General features: G+C 48.9%; 1 protein-coding gene across 2 annotated transcripts in view; it reads left to right on the forward strand.

Moving 5' to 3' along the window:
- The window catches only part of LOC144155679 (uncharacterized), a 150138-nt gene that overhangs the window by 65622 nt on the left and 69410 nt on the right, over window positions 1-15106 (forward strand). For both annotated transcript variants that reach the window (XM_077687275.1, XM_077687276.1), the window contains exon 2: window positions 3600-3699. The gene's annotated coding sequence lies outside the window, so the exon portion shown is untranslated. The remainder of the gene's footprint in view (window positions 1-3599; window positions 3700-15106) is intronic.

Consider the following 15106-nt stretch of genomic DNA (forward strand, 5'->3'; position numbering starts at 1 on the left):
GAAGAGAGGAAGAAGAAGAGGTTGTCGTTCGTCGCTTGCGAGCTGAAGACACGTACCGCTCTGCAGACGCTCTGCAGAAGGCGACGGCCAAGGTGGCTAAAATGTCACACACCGAATTCGCCAACTTACCCATGGAGATTCTCATCGTCCCAAACAAGCCCTACATAATCACCACAAACATCGACGTCGTCGACGGGCTTGTCAACGGAGCGGTGGAAAGCTTGACGTGTCGAGTCTTTATATGATGTGTGGGCGAATGTTTCACGGTTTTACCGATACGCATTTTAGCTTCGCCCCTCTCATCATCATTCACTTCGTGGAGATGGCGGGATTTTTTTTAGTACATTTGAACCTGGATTTTACAAAACTGTACTGTGCGAATTTTTCCATTTGACAAACAAAGTCGCATTACCCTTTAATTTTTTCTAAAGGCTTACTACATTCTCGGCTGTTCAAAATTCTCTAATAAACAAAATAATACATGGTTCTCGATGATTTCGTTGAATCAAAGTTCACTTTCATATTGCTAGGCTGATCTAAGTGTTGCAGGGGCCGCATTAGTCCCGGTTTTCTTGTCTCTCAGCTGGACGAAAGAGTGCGTCTTGTTTGCTGATTCATCCGCTTCACTTGCGCGATGACGCGAAAACGGGGTCATTTCACTATAATTCCACGGAGTAATAGCCATTTGAATAAATGGGTGAAGACACCTATTGTTATGGCAAATCTTGTGCACGTATACAGTGCGTTGCAACAATAAATGAGCCAGTTTAAGTGATTCTGTTGAGCAAACCGCGGGCTTCCTTGCACTAGAACTTTGCACGAAGGTCACATTTCGCGTTCAAATATAAACATAGGTGACAGCAATCTTTTCGCCCTTTTTCAATCTACTAAAAACGAGTTTTGCCCATGGGCGCTAACTTTGCAGGAATTATTTCTTCCGTATATGCGTGTACATGCAAACAAAAAAAAAACAACAAAAAAAACCAGAAGGGCTTGAGCTTTTTGCTAAAAACGGTTTTTCACTTTATTTCCCTTGAAAAACGAGTACAGTACTTGTTTCCGATGATTGTCTTTAATTGCGAATAAGCCTTTGGCTTGGGAGAGTTACTCGCTATTTGTGGCGCGAGTGTGCGCAGTGTGAGTATGCTTCGTATGAATGCCAGAGTTTGCTTCACCGCCGTAACACGCCTCATGCTGTGGTGCACCCTTTACAGGCAAGTCGGTGATAGCTTGACGTAGGAGGCTAGACAGTCTCATTGACAGCTGCAGCCAGAGACCGCAAAGTGGATGAAGTATATAGACAAAGAAGGCTTCGCATTAAAAGCCAGAACATTGTTGTTGCCTGTGTTATTTTTGAACAAAACAGACCATTGGATGGAACCCTCGTGCAGTGTATCAGTGGTGCAGAGAAGTCAGCTGTTTCTCAAACAAGCTTTCTGGAAATGACTATTGCTGCGACACCCCGTGTGCGCGCGCATTAACGCGCGTTCTAATACTTGTCTGTTTGCACCGTGTTGATGAAGAACATCATCTGCATGTTACCGGCAACCGTGTACCTATGCAACCTAATTTTTACATGGCTTCTGTAGGAGCCTTGTAAAGATTCGCGTGATGGCTGTGCCTGTTTGAAGTTCCTCCGATATTGGTGAACACAGTGGGCAGGACCTCATTCACACCGTCTGTTGGCATAGCCTGATCAATGCGCGCATGCTCGACAAATAGGCGCACGAGAAGGCACACGTTTACCGTGCTCACAATTCTGCCGCATCGCCCGGCTTATTGCTGGCTGGCGGATTATATACCGTTGAAAAGTAGGGTGCTGAAAGAACTCCTAATGGAACCCGTAATGGGGCCTCTGCACGCGATAAGTACCAAGCTATAATGCACTTGCTATGCGGGCAAAGAAAAAAAACAACATGGCGTCGTAGATGACAAATTTCGTGCCATGGTTCTCGCAGATCCAGCCTATAGAAGCGCACGCCGCTGTTTGAAACTATAATTAACTGCTCTGGCACTTTGTTTTTAAGGCAGTGGATGTCTGAATTTCTAACTGCACACCACTTTCCTCCTGTATAAGCAAGATTTTATATAGTGTGAGGCAGTTACTGTGGCACTTCAGTATGGAAAAAAAGAGACAGAAGTTATTTATTGAAAAAAAAAAGCAGATAGTTTTGCCGGTGCCTATAATCGCCCACATGTTTATCCGCAAATGCTTGTAGAAGCAGAGAGGAGGGCTGTAACAAGAGATGGGCAGGAAAGTGAAAAAAGGAGAATGTGTTGGTGTACGATGGGGAACGAACAATTGATTTTTTGAGTATTGGTAACAGAATTTACAATTTCAAAACTAGGCCCGGCTCATCCAGATAAGAAAACAAACATTTAAAAGCTTGGCGCTGTTTTGCTATAGAGAAGTTCATCGTTCTGGAATAATCTTTAAAGTGACTGGTCCTCGTACTGAGCGGTCAATGTCCCAAGAAAGCGGTGTGCCGGCGTCACGTAAGCCACACAGTTCAATAAACATGGTAATAGTTGTGTGCGCATAACCAGCAGTGTATATATACGGTAGTTCTCAAGTACAAACACAAACACAAAGAGAGGACGTGAAATCTTTCGATTTAGCGTCCGATATCGGCTTCCGTAGCTCGCCGCATAAATCGATAGAACGACCGCTAGATTTTAACTTCTGGCAGCTCCTTGAATTCCCGACGGAACAATACGGACATTATTTAGCTCCGTGTAGTGGTAAATGGAAGCTAAGGTGTATGCAGATGATACCTTTACTGCACAGCGCTTGCCGCTACGACCTTTTCTCACCGCCTTCTGGTACTTGAAGCGAAGTGTATTCAGCCCACTCTCGTAAATGCCATCTCAGTTAATTCGATTTCACCCCTTATTACTATCAAATAAATGTCCCGTTGGGGTTTGGCCATCTTTATTTCCACTTCAGTTGATTCGATTTACCGCTTATTTGGGAGGACTTTGCTCCCCGCCAGGGTTGGATTTGCGAGAGTGGGCTGTATTATATGCAGCAGAAACGACATTTGGGCGAGTTAGAACTGGTTTTGGAAGTAGGAAGGCAGGGCCATCAAGGTGTTCACGGTATGCAATAGAGTAATAAACTGTATATTTCAATAAATTTGCATAAACTGAACCACATATTCTGTGAACAGTGCAACCGATATGCGATATTAGTATAATCCCGTGATATATTCTAAAATGCATGACGGGGGAAAGCGGATTCAGTTTTTTTGCGTCATTGTAATTTCTCTGTGCGGCGCGATCGTACGCGTCCCCCATGTCAAAAGTATACAGGCTTATCAAGAAATGATAACCTATAACTAATGTTAATTGTCTCTCAGTTCAATACGGTAGTTTTTTTTTTTTTTTGCAAGTACTTCCCACACGCCATTAATCTGACATGCATGCACACTTCGTAGTAAACGTTGTTATACTGCCGAAGAAACTACCCTGCTAGTTAACAGGTCGCGTAGATGACTCACGAAATTAGAGATATGTTCGTGCAAAACTCTATATACAAACGAATTCGCTGTGCGCAGTATAATAAGTAGGCTGACTTGCTCTCTCTCTCTTGCTTTCAGGGTTCCTTGAGATGTCGCGCCCGAGGATCTAGCGTTCTGGCTGACCAGACGAACATCCACCACGGCGGATAGCGGGGAAGAAAGAAATCTGTGCATCAAGGTAAACCCAAATTCAGTAGTTTGCAGTTAGTTTGTCCTGCCCGAACAGCGTGTCGTTGCGGAGGGCTCTGCGAATGAAGTTAGACCATTTCGGGATCACTTACGCCCATCGAATTCTCTACTCACGAGCGTTCTTGTTTCTCGCCTCTATTAGATTAACAGCCGGGAATGGAACCCGCTACCTCGCGATACCAATGTTCCGAATCGCCTATATACTCCCTGGCCAAACAAAGATTCCCGGTATACTTAAATTCCCGTGCTTGTCACAAGATGATGCTTAATTCTCAGTTACTTATTACAATCTAACGGGTTTGTATGAACTGGTTCGAAGTTTTGGGTAGCTAGCTCCTACCACTGCGGCTATTCTTTACACTTGAAACAAATATTCCTATCTCTCTCAGTAAGCTCTAATAGTGGTTCAGGCTGCTGGCTGGACATGAGTACGGATCAGGCACAGCGCTGCGCGTCTTGTAGATGCGCGCCAGGCTGCGGCAGAGCATGCAAATACGGAGGGGCTTGACGCGGTGAGCTGTGCGTGCGCCTCTTTGCGATGAAGTCAGCCAGCCGGGCGGCGGGCTCGTCCCGAAGCCCGGAAACTTCTGTCAGGAAGCGGGAATGCTAAACCGCCTGCCACAACACCAATCAGAAACCTCAACGCTCTTCATTGAAGATGTGGTCGGGATCGACGGAGAGCGAGAATTAGCAAAAAGCTGGAGAATTGGCGCTTCCTGAGCTCGCGCGGCTTTCTCACGGCATAATATATGGCGACGAAGAGGGTTTTGGAGAGGCCCGCTTGCTCGCGGCTAACGAGCAACGTCTGGTACCAGTGTGGAGAGAGCAGGCAGGCTCGGGCGGTCGCAATCAGTGGCAGCCGTGTCCGACCCCCGCCGCGCTGACCGTGCGGCGGCGTGCGTGCAGCCGTAACCCGAATTGCCGCAATGGCTTGACCCCTTTAGTATTCCGCGGAGAGCGCCGTGCCGGGGACGCGGCGGCGTGTAGCGGAAGGGGGCAACGTGAGTCTCCGGCCCGAATTGGGGTAATTTCATTTCCTGCCCGATGCTCACACCCGGGCTTCCAATAACAAAGACGTTACCCTCCCCGGGGTACAATGAGACGACTCATGCTCACCACTGCCTAATGAAATATCCCCCTTCCCAAGAAAGGGTCAGCCTCCGGTCATCGGCGCTCTCCGCTGGGACATCGCGGCCCAAGTAGGAAACGTGTCCGATCCCTGATCAGGACGGCATCCGCTTCCCGAACGTCGCCAGCAGCGATGTGGACACGCGTCGCCCGGAAGTGCGCGCTTCTGTGCGCCTGTATGTGGAGGGCAAGCGCCGTATTGTTTCTGGCGTTTATTTAATAACCTCTCAAGCTCGCTGAATTGGACCTGTCTTCTATTCTCTCCTCGAGCTAGCTTTGCTTTTAATCTTGCCGAAGCAGGCCTGTTTATCGAGAAAACGTCACTTCCACGTTCAAACCCTTCCTTTGTTCCAAAGCATCCAAAGCCAGTCTTTTAAGATGAGTAGAATTAGATTACTTCAACGATAAATTTCTTTCTATTGGAAAGGGGGGGGACTCTTACAGCGCGGTACACGATACGAGCACGACAGCCGTGCCCGTTGGCAGCAGGCCCGTTAGTTTGCAAGACCGCAGTCATCGTTTCGTTTTCAGTCAGTGTATATATAGAAGTACTCGGTGCAGTTTTCTCCTGCAACCTCACATGTAGGGAGAGGCCTTCGTCGGGCTGTGGACGTAGATAGCCTGATCAATGAATGAAATGACCGTTTTCATCGCATAGTCCTCGGTGAGCAGACGGCCTTGGAAAGGGATTGCATGTAGCGCGTGCGCACAGTATTCAATTTACAGTTTCCGGCGCCTGATTCCCCGTATACAATTTAAGGTGAGACAAAGAATGGCTTCACGATGCGAACACATCAGGGCAAACCGGCTTGGCCCTTACGAATTCGTATTCGTGCACCTGCCGCGCTGATAAGACGCGCTTCGATTTCCCTCGCATCCAGCTGCTTAGCGCGAGCTGACGTCCGCTGCGACTGGGAAGCTTAGGTACGCGAGCTTCGACTAGTAGCCAAATGAGGCCCCTCTGGGATTCGTAGAATATCCAATGTTGAGAAAAATAGCGTCCAGGAAGAACGAAAAGCAGCCCATTTCGAAATCTAAATTACAGCTCTAGAAGCACGTTATATCCATCAGCATCATGGCCCGCCGCGACTTGTGAAAAGGGTCGCGTTACAGCCGCCCTGCTTGGCTCTTAACAAGAAGTACGCGAAACAGCGAATCAGAAAACTGCGCAATTTTTTTTTACTTCTTCTGCAGTTGTTAAAGTCGAGAACACGCTGTATCGCAATCCAAAGGGAACTGTTTTCAGAATGCGGCGAAAACCGATAATGCCGGTGTGTCGAGGTTTCGGCGGGGGTTAAAGATCCCCAGGTGGTCAAAATTTATCTGCAGCCCTCCACTACGGCGTGCCTCATAGCGCACGTGCCGCTTCGCGTGTGTTAAACCCCATAATTTTTTTTTTTTTTTCAAAAGGAGCGTGGAGTGTGTAGTTATAGCAGACTAGTGCACTGCCCATAGTACAGCGTACATCGCCCGGTGCCACTCCGCATGCGTGTACCACTAGGATCCACATCTGCGCACGCGTACTGGCACAGGACCGCTATCGGGCTTAGTGGGTCCGTTATGACACTCTAATGAAGGTATCATCATAAAATGTGTAGGCAGTGTAAGTGTGTCGGAGACTGTGACGCAATGTATAACGATTTTTAATGTCTAAGAGTTAATTTACGCGAAAACCACACTGAATCCCGAAATTTTTATGCACCGGCCCGCCCTTCGACTTATCACTACTCTGCGCTGCTGTGGTACCCGCCATCCCTGCCCTTCATCCCCCGCCCCCACCCCGCGCTCTCGCAAGTAATAATAATAATAATAATAATAATAATAATAATAATAATAATAATAATAATAATAATAATAATAATAATAATAATAATAATAATTCCGTTTATATTTCGACCTTCGAGGTGAGGGAGGCAAGTGTACGAACAGCTTGACTAGCTCCCGCCCTAAGGGCCATCGCTAAGGTGCAGTTAAAAACACAACAAACAAAATACGCTCCCTTTACTCGCAAAATAAAAAGCATGGGTAGGGGGCTACTACGTACGTTTCTTTGGGGTAAGTGCAGCCTTAACCCTAATAGTATCTACGGAGTTCTGGTGCGAATAACGGTAGTTTTCGCAGAAAAGTGTTCCATCGACGTCGTCTTCACGCCAAGAAATCTTCACAAAATCGGCTGCGTGGAACCTTACCGAATGGCACACAGTGCCGTGCTCCAAAATTGTTGTCCTGCCAGTTTGCCGATCACACTGAAACTGTGGACGAGTTTCGTGAAGCTCAGCAGGCTGCTATTTTTTCCCTCAAGACGACAAAAGGAAAACGCCGACAGAGAAGCTCATATCTTGCGAGCCTTCTGTGCACCGTCGACGGCATTTCAACAAACTTTCTCTCCCCTGCGCGCGTTTGAAAGAGTATACGAAGCGCCAGAGGCTATGCCGATAACCCCTCTACACGGTTGTTCATTAACAGACCCGGTTTGGATGCATTCCCCGCGGCGCAGGTATGCCTCGCTTCAGTCGGCAATGATACGTGCCCGAAGAAGAAAGTTGCAGTGAAGACGCTGCGAACTTCGTAATGGGCAGATTACGTGCGTTTTCTCGCCAAAGCAGGCGTGCTGAGGCAGTATAAAAAGGCGACGACAGATCGCTTTACGAGGTAGTCATCAGCCTTCTGGTCATCCTCATTTGCGATTAAATATTCTTGTCGAGTATTTCGCCCCGTGTGGCTGGTCGTTAGGTACGAAGCCTCCGCAGCACTTAGTACAAGTCCTGGACACATGCCGGCCGAGGCTCTGACGGAGGAGAAACGTGTATATATAAGCCCGGCAGCTATGGTTTGCCTTTTTCATGCACGATGGACGCCGCGTGACTTCAAGGAAAAACCGCCATGAGTGTCCTCCGGCGCCGTGGGGACCTTCGCCTCTCGCGCACTGCATGTGCTTCACAGTCGATGTGAAAGAGTAGCTTCACGGAACTGCTCTTTTACATCGACCGGTCTGCGTGCACCGTTGCACAACTGCAGTTAGGCAACGATATGTAGCCTGGGCGCGTTCGGATTGTCATCGACACTCCTTTCCCTCCCTCCTTTCTTCTCCTTTAGTGGCACGCACGAGTTCGCAGAAAGAATCTCGTTTCATATATCTGAGGCGGTTCTAACAAAAAACAAAAAAAAAACGTAGTTGATCCCTTTTTCATTGTAATCGGTACGTCATGAAAGTGTAATGTGCCTTCACAGGAGCAGTTGAATGTTTATTGTGCATCGATGTGAACTTGAACATCGCTATTTATATTTCATTGGTATGGCACCGTTAGGTGCATCAACGTTGGACATGAGATTACACGCGCCGGATCATTGCGTAAATTCGACTGAAACAACAGGCGCTCGCAAACCGTGCGAATCAAATTGAACTGGTTCTCAGCGAATCATTTGGTGATGTCACGGCCCGCTGCAGCGAAAAGAACAGGATTTGCGGGTCGGCAGCTGTCTTGTGGATGTGCTTGGATACCGAAGTCCTGCTCGCGGGTTGCTTCGGCAAAGTTGCGACTGCTTCGGTCGTGCTCTGTGGCGTGTACGGCAGACGGTTGAGTTGCGAAGAGCTCAGCTTGTGGAACGCGAGAGGCAGAGTTTGCGGATAAAGCAGTAGCGTCAACTATCGGTTGGCGCTACTTCGCATTACTTCGCTTCCCCCTCCTAGGTGACAGCACCATGCGAATAGATACTTACGGTGAAGGATATAAGGCGCGTTCGTAGAGCTAAACAGGCGTGAGTCATAGCCCAGTGGGCAGAGCGTCTCCCACCCCCCATTCCGGCCAGACTGATCGTGGGCTCGAAACCTATAGCGCCGCCGCGTCAGTGGAACGTTTTCTGGCGATGTCATTTCCGTGACGGATATGACGTCGGTGAGGTCTTGTTGTACCCCGGATTAAAACACTTTCGTGTGAATAAAACTTTCTTCGTCGTTGGTTTTAAAAACTCTCCCTGGCCCGATACCGAGTTCGTTGATCAGTTGATCACTTCTCAGACCGGCTCTATATTGTTGTGAGCTCTTCATGCCTCAGTACTGAATAGGTTAGATCAGCACTGACCCAAAGCAAGCCTGGGTTTTACGTGCATTGAAAAAGGCAGACGCCTTTCTGGGTTGAATTGAGCGCCGATACTGAGAGTAAAACACTGACCATACTCGTCCGCAAACTTGGAACGTTATCATCTATGCCGGTAACCAGTTTGAAGTTATGTTATTCGAAACCGCATAGAATTATTACAGCCCAGGTTAAGAACCTTATCACCCTTAGGTTCTTAATTTCTTACTATTTATTTAACCGTTGAAAGAAAAAAAAGGCGGTGCTTACCACAGAAACCAACGCGTATAACGCTGAAAAGAACAGCATTGGAATGCCGCAGAACGGGATAGCGGATAAAAATACCATCACTACAAAGATTTGCTTATCTTGCCGCCTCTGAGTTCCTTATAAGACCGAAAACGGTTCCAATTGCCTTTGCAGTTGCAGCTGTTGATAACAAACTCAAGCACATCACCGCAGCCACTGTTTATGGCAGGCGGCCGGAAGAAGCGGAAGAGGCTGCAATTTCAGTTTCAATTAGTAGTACCAAAGCAAAATTTATCTTCAGCGATTCCAAAACGGCTGTGCGTAATTTTGCGAAAAACAAAATTCACGAAGCGGCATCTCAAATTCTATTAAGAAATCAGTTCGAACCCCGCCAGATCCAGATTATCTGGATTCCTGCGCACTCGTCCCATCCAGGGAACGAAGCGGCCCACAGTTTTACCCGCGAACTCGTCAACCGGGCGGTGGACCAATCGTGCCTGCGAGGGTCTAAGGAGCGTATGGTTACGTTTCAAGAGATTACATCTCACTACAGAAATGAAAGACTAGTTTACCCTGCCCCTCATTATTTACTAACGAAAATCCAGCAGGCGACATGGAGGCAACTCCAATCTCATACCTTTCTGAACCCTTATAAATTGGCCCTAATGTACCCAAGTCTGTACACTTCAAAGTGCAAAATGTGTGAGGCCGAAAAAGCCGACTTAGCCCACATCCTATATGAATGCCCTGAGCTCCAACCTAAAGCCGAATGGCATATCTCTAACCAAATAGAGTGGGATACTGCGGGCTCCGAGCCTGAGACCCAAATTCAGGCCGTGAACTGGACTTTGGAAGTCGCCACGAAGCAAGGTCTTCTGGCCACTTCACGGAGTCAAGAAGAAGCCCATCAATAATCAAACTTAATGATTGTTGACTAAATAAAGTTGTTCCTCCTCCTCCTCCTCCAATTGCACCTCAGGAGACTGATGGGAAACATTATGCTCGTTAACAGGGTGAGTTATTCTTCATTCTGTCGAGAATTCATTGTCGGCGCTGAACCTTCGGCAACAGTTTTTTTTTTAGCGAGGGATCCGCTCAGTTCAGGTACTCATGTTGTTTTCTTTCAATGGGTATATACGTCATATGGTTATCAAATCCAGGTTTTTCTCTTCAATTTATACCATAGAAGAATAATGCCTCGAAAAGCTTGTCCCGCAGGGCGCGATAATATTCCTCCTTTTCGCCACTTCTTCCGCTCGCAATTTAACGCGTTTACAACGCAAGCTTAGAAGTCGCAGGAACATGCCCTCGCGCCGAATATGCTGCTCAACAAACTGGCTAAACGTCCATTAGCGTATAACCTTCCGTTTAGTTCGCGCCAACTGCTTAAATCTTACTCTTGAGACGCCACTCGTAGTCTATGGGATCCCTTGCGAGCGGTTTTTAAGTGCCTCATATTCACAGTGTGTGCGCGCGCGCCGCAACTTGTCCTGCGCTGCACAAAGCTGGACTCGCGAGCCGTGGTTTTAATTATTCAAGCGGCCCTTACAAATAGCCCGTCCAGTGCCCCTCGGTTATTCGTTTGGTTGACCTTTGACGCAGCGCGTGCCCCCTTGAATACACGGCAAGGAGAGCGCTATAATGCGCGTCCCCGTGGCGGCTCGGCGTCCGCACGAACTACGGTGGCGGGGCGACATCCGTATAAGTAGCGCCTGACAGCCGCTGGATCCACGCGGCTCTCCGAGTGAGCGCGGAAGGCGCATTTTGTTTGCCGCTCTTCTCGGCTCATAAGGCGGCCGGAGGCGGCCATTATCCCAAATATTCCTCGCTGCTTACGCGGTCAGCGCGTACGCTGAAGGCAAGCGGTGCGAGACGCCCTCCCTCGCTCTCTGGCGTTACGAAGCGGAAGAGAGCGCAGAGCTTCCTCGTAAACGGGCAGAGAAGAAGCGCGTACGCTAAAGAGATGTTCTTACGGGCCTGGAAACATCACACTGGCTTACTTGTTATTTGTTTGCGTACAATTACAGCGACATAAACAAGAATAATGGCGGTGCCTCCGCCGAGACGGTTCAGCGTTCCAGGGCAACGCCATCCAGAGCCGCCATTGTCTCCCGTCTGCAGGTAGCCGCTCATAAAACCGAGAGCCGGGCCAGATACAAAATAGAGAGCGGTGTAAGAAGAGAACGACGACGAAGAAGAAAAACGGGAAGAACAGGGGCGAAAACGCGAGGCAGGCGGGGGGCGAGCAACAAAGTGAGCCAAGACGAGCCGCGCGGCCACACAATAAGAACTGCTGCGCGGCAATTACGGCGCCAAATTCGAACAATCACGGCTGCAAACAATCACGGCCAAATTGGAAGCGAGCGTGGCGCTCGCAGTGTAAATGCGTTGCGCGGATGTCAGGGAGCCCGGAGCTTTTGTTTCGCCCCTGTCTCGCCGCTCTTGCTGTGTGTCTTCATTCCACTTAATTCGCTAATTATCACTGTGGCTATGTCGGCAAACACTGCGGACCCATATGTGCGTGCGTGTGTACGCGGGCAGGCGTGCTCTCCGTCGGCGAAACGACCTCACTTCGTGACGGTGCGCACCCTGCGTATACGGTCGACAAAAAAACAAGAAAAGAAGAAAGAAAAGGCGCGCGGACTTGAGTGGACGTGGGCGCGATGTGCGCAATGGCTGTTCGCTTCACTCGCTTGAAATTGATACGTTCGGGTGGGAAGGACCACACCGTGGGATGTATGCGGGGGGAAGGGGGGGGGGGAGGGGGGGGATGGGGGGGGGGGGGGGAAGGCGTTACGGGGCATTTAAAATTATTGTCGCGTAAGCTGAAGTATGTACTGGGATATTTATGAGGAGTTAGCAGCCTCGCCTGCTGGTCACGAGCAAAATTCAGGCAGGATGCAGTACCTCGAATTAAAAGCTTATAGGCGAAGTGTGCGGGGCAATGTTAGGGCCAGCGATTCGGCATAACTGTAACATCCAAACGTATAAATATAATACCCCTGATGAGCATAGCATGCAAACGGGGAAGACAAACAAGATGAGAATGCTGATGGAGGCGCAGTCACGGGTGAAAAGAGATCATTGGGTTTAGAACGATTGCATGCGAGGGGCTGTCAAGTTCACACGTGCTATGCTCAGAGTTGAAACTGTTTGGCCACGTAACGAGAATATACGTTTACGTTGTCGGGAAAAAGTTGGAAGTCGGAGGGAGGAAGAGAGGAAGTCATAGGGGAAGAACTGAGCCTGAAGACGCTAGACGGCGATGGTCAAAAATTACGTCCGCAAACTTTTTTAATGCTTTCGGCATCGAGTGGGCATGTTGGTCAAAAGGGCTACAAAAGCGTGCTAGCTTTTTCTACCCTTCGCCGCATCTCCCGCTGCCTGTCTGTCAGTCCTAATGGAAAACGTTCGTGGCATTTTGTTGCAGCCGGGCCGCTGCGCGCACTGTTTCCCCTTTCACTGTGTTCGCAGCTGCGCGTTGTTGCTAAGGTCTCGGCGATTTCTCTTTGTCGCACCCGAGGAGACTGATTACTTGCAAACAGAAAGTAGCCGCCCTACGGCGTGCCCAGTGAGCGATCGCTACATGGCTACATACGCGTCCGAGAGAAAACTCAGTGGCGCACGGGGAGGCGGCTGCGTGATGGATCCACGCCCGTGCCGAACGTGATCCGCTAAAGGACGCCCAACGCGTCACTCGAACATACACATGTATCATCTCGCCACTTTGGGGCTGCCTAGTAGAAGCAGGTGCGATAATAGGCACTACTAACGGGGAAAGGCGTCGCGTCTTCCGGCACGGAGAGTCGCACGCCGTCTCTGGCCAAGCGTTTACCCCGGAGGAGCGTAACACATCCGAAGCGCCCATTCACGAGTGAGTTTGCGCGCTTCCTTTGTGCAGAGCGGCTGACCGCAGGTCGTAACTTCTGTCGCGCCGGAGGAGTCGGTGGTCGAGCCGAGCTTGCAGTTCTCTCCGCGCTTCCTAGCGGGCGCTGTAGGTCCGCGATATACCGAAATCGCACCATGTTCAGTCCTGGCTCAGTCCAGCCATCCTACCACTCGCTTGGCAGCAGCAGTCTGCGAGCGCAGGAAAAAAAAAAAAGAAGGAAATAACAGAAATGAAGGAATGGGGAGGAGGGGGCAGGCGGGGGCGATCCATAAAGAAAGCAGTCGCTAAAATGGCCTGAAGAAGACGAGGGGTTGAAAAAGGAACGACCACCGCGAAAGGCGGTGGGGAGAGCCCGGGTGGTGGCTGCGCCTGAATGGGAAGTGGCGGTGGGCTTCCGTACCCAACAAGCAAAAGCGCTAAGAAACGGCCGGAGAGGTCACAAGGGGAAACGGTCTTTTCACGCGGAAAGGAGAGAGCCGTAGTGCGCCTGTCAGCTCCCGGCTGGTACGAAACCCGCCACCTCTGTAGGCGCATGGCCGCTTGGGCGAGAGATGGCGCATGTGTGTTTGCACAGTAAGAGTGGTGACGGCAATTTATTATTATTATTATTATTATTATTATTATTATTATTATTATTATTATTATTATTATTATATTATTATTATTATTATTATTATTATTATTATTGTTGTTGTTGTTGTTGTAGAAAAAGTCTGCCGACGTCGTCGTGTGTAGCGTTGCCTCTGCGGTGCCATATTCATATCATCCTTCTTCAGTACTGTGGTAGATAATTATTATTTACATGTTTAGCGAACTACAGAATTTTCGATCATATATTTGGAGAACTAAGGTAAAGTGTTGGGCTAGTTGCTTCAAGATGCTCGATAATATAAAACCAGGGAAAAGGGCGCAGCTCAAAAAAGAGGAAACACCGGGTGCTGTCCGTGTGTTTTCTCTTCTTTGTGCTGCTTCCTTTCCATTCATTTTTTTTTTTTTTGGAGTGGAAGTATAAACAATGAGTGTAACTATATATTATTTACATACAACGACAAAGTCCAACGGCATTGGGTTCCACATGACAGAAAAGAAACGCTGCTTTTAATAAACATGTTGAACCAAGTGAATGAAAGCTCATTTCCTGATAGCTTTGTCGTACGCTTACATTGTGACCTTGAACAAAGCTAATAAGGAAACTTAAGCTGCGAGTAGTTCGGTTCACCAGCAGTGTGTCGACTCACTGTTTGGTGGGACGCAGAGACGAGCCCCACTGATGACTGCAAATCCGATTCAACGTTTGGGCTGTGCTCACGGAAACCAGGTCATCGAATATTCCAAACGAATCAGCGCCAGCACGTTGTGCTTTTGCTTATGTTGGGCCGCACATGTTAACACCGGAGCTGTTTAAGCTTGAGTTTCGTCCGGTGGCGTTAGCAAAAAATACCAAGAAAAGAAAACTGCGCCGCCTGTAAAGGGGGCACCACCGCATATAGGGTTTTATAAGAGCGAAGCAGGCTTTCGCGCCTGCTCGAGTGTGAGCACAAGGGGCATACGCGTATGCGCACCCCTTTCTGTGCTATTTTAAAGGGGGTAGTAGTCTTTCTTGGGCTACTAAAACGCAAAAAAAAAAAAGGCGCTGCTTGCACTAGTGGTACAAGGGTGAAGAAATAGCGGAGCTGAGGGTTGACCTAACTTCTTCCCCCTGGGATCCGCTGTCATTGTAGGGGACCGACCGGAACGAATGGCCTTGTGAATTCCGGCTAAACTTGGCCTCACCCCCTCAACACTTAGCCTAGCCAGAGTCCCTCAATGCTTTGCCTAGCCTAGCAAGGACATCGCCAAACCTAACAAAACTTAGCAAAGCCTAGCAAAACGTAGCAAAACCGGAAGAAGCTAGGTCGACCCCCAGCCCCGCTGTTTCTCCCGGCCTTGCACCACTAGTGCAAGATGCCCCACTTCTTTTCTCTGTAGCCGATGGCCCGCATCGAGGGACTCTGCATCACTTCCACGTCTTACCACTGTAAAGTGTTAAGTGTTCTGCAAAGTTGTCTCGCCCA

The sequence above is a fragment of the Haemaphysalis longicornis genome, unplaced genomic scaffold (genome assembly GCF_048455015.1).
Source record: "Haemaphysalis longicornis isolate Haplotype H1 unplaced genomic scaffold, Haemaphysalis longicornis Haplotype H1 scaffold_1, whole genome shotgun sequence".
Lineage (NCBI taxonomy): Eukaryota > Metazoa > Arthropoda > Arachnida > Ixodida > Ixodidae > Haemaphysalis > Haemaphysalis longicornis.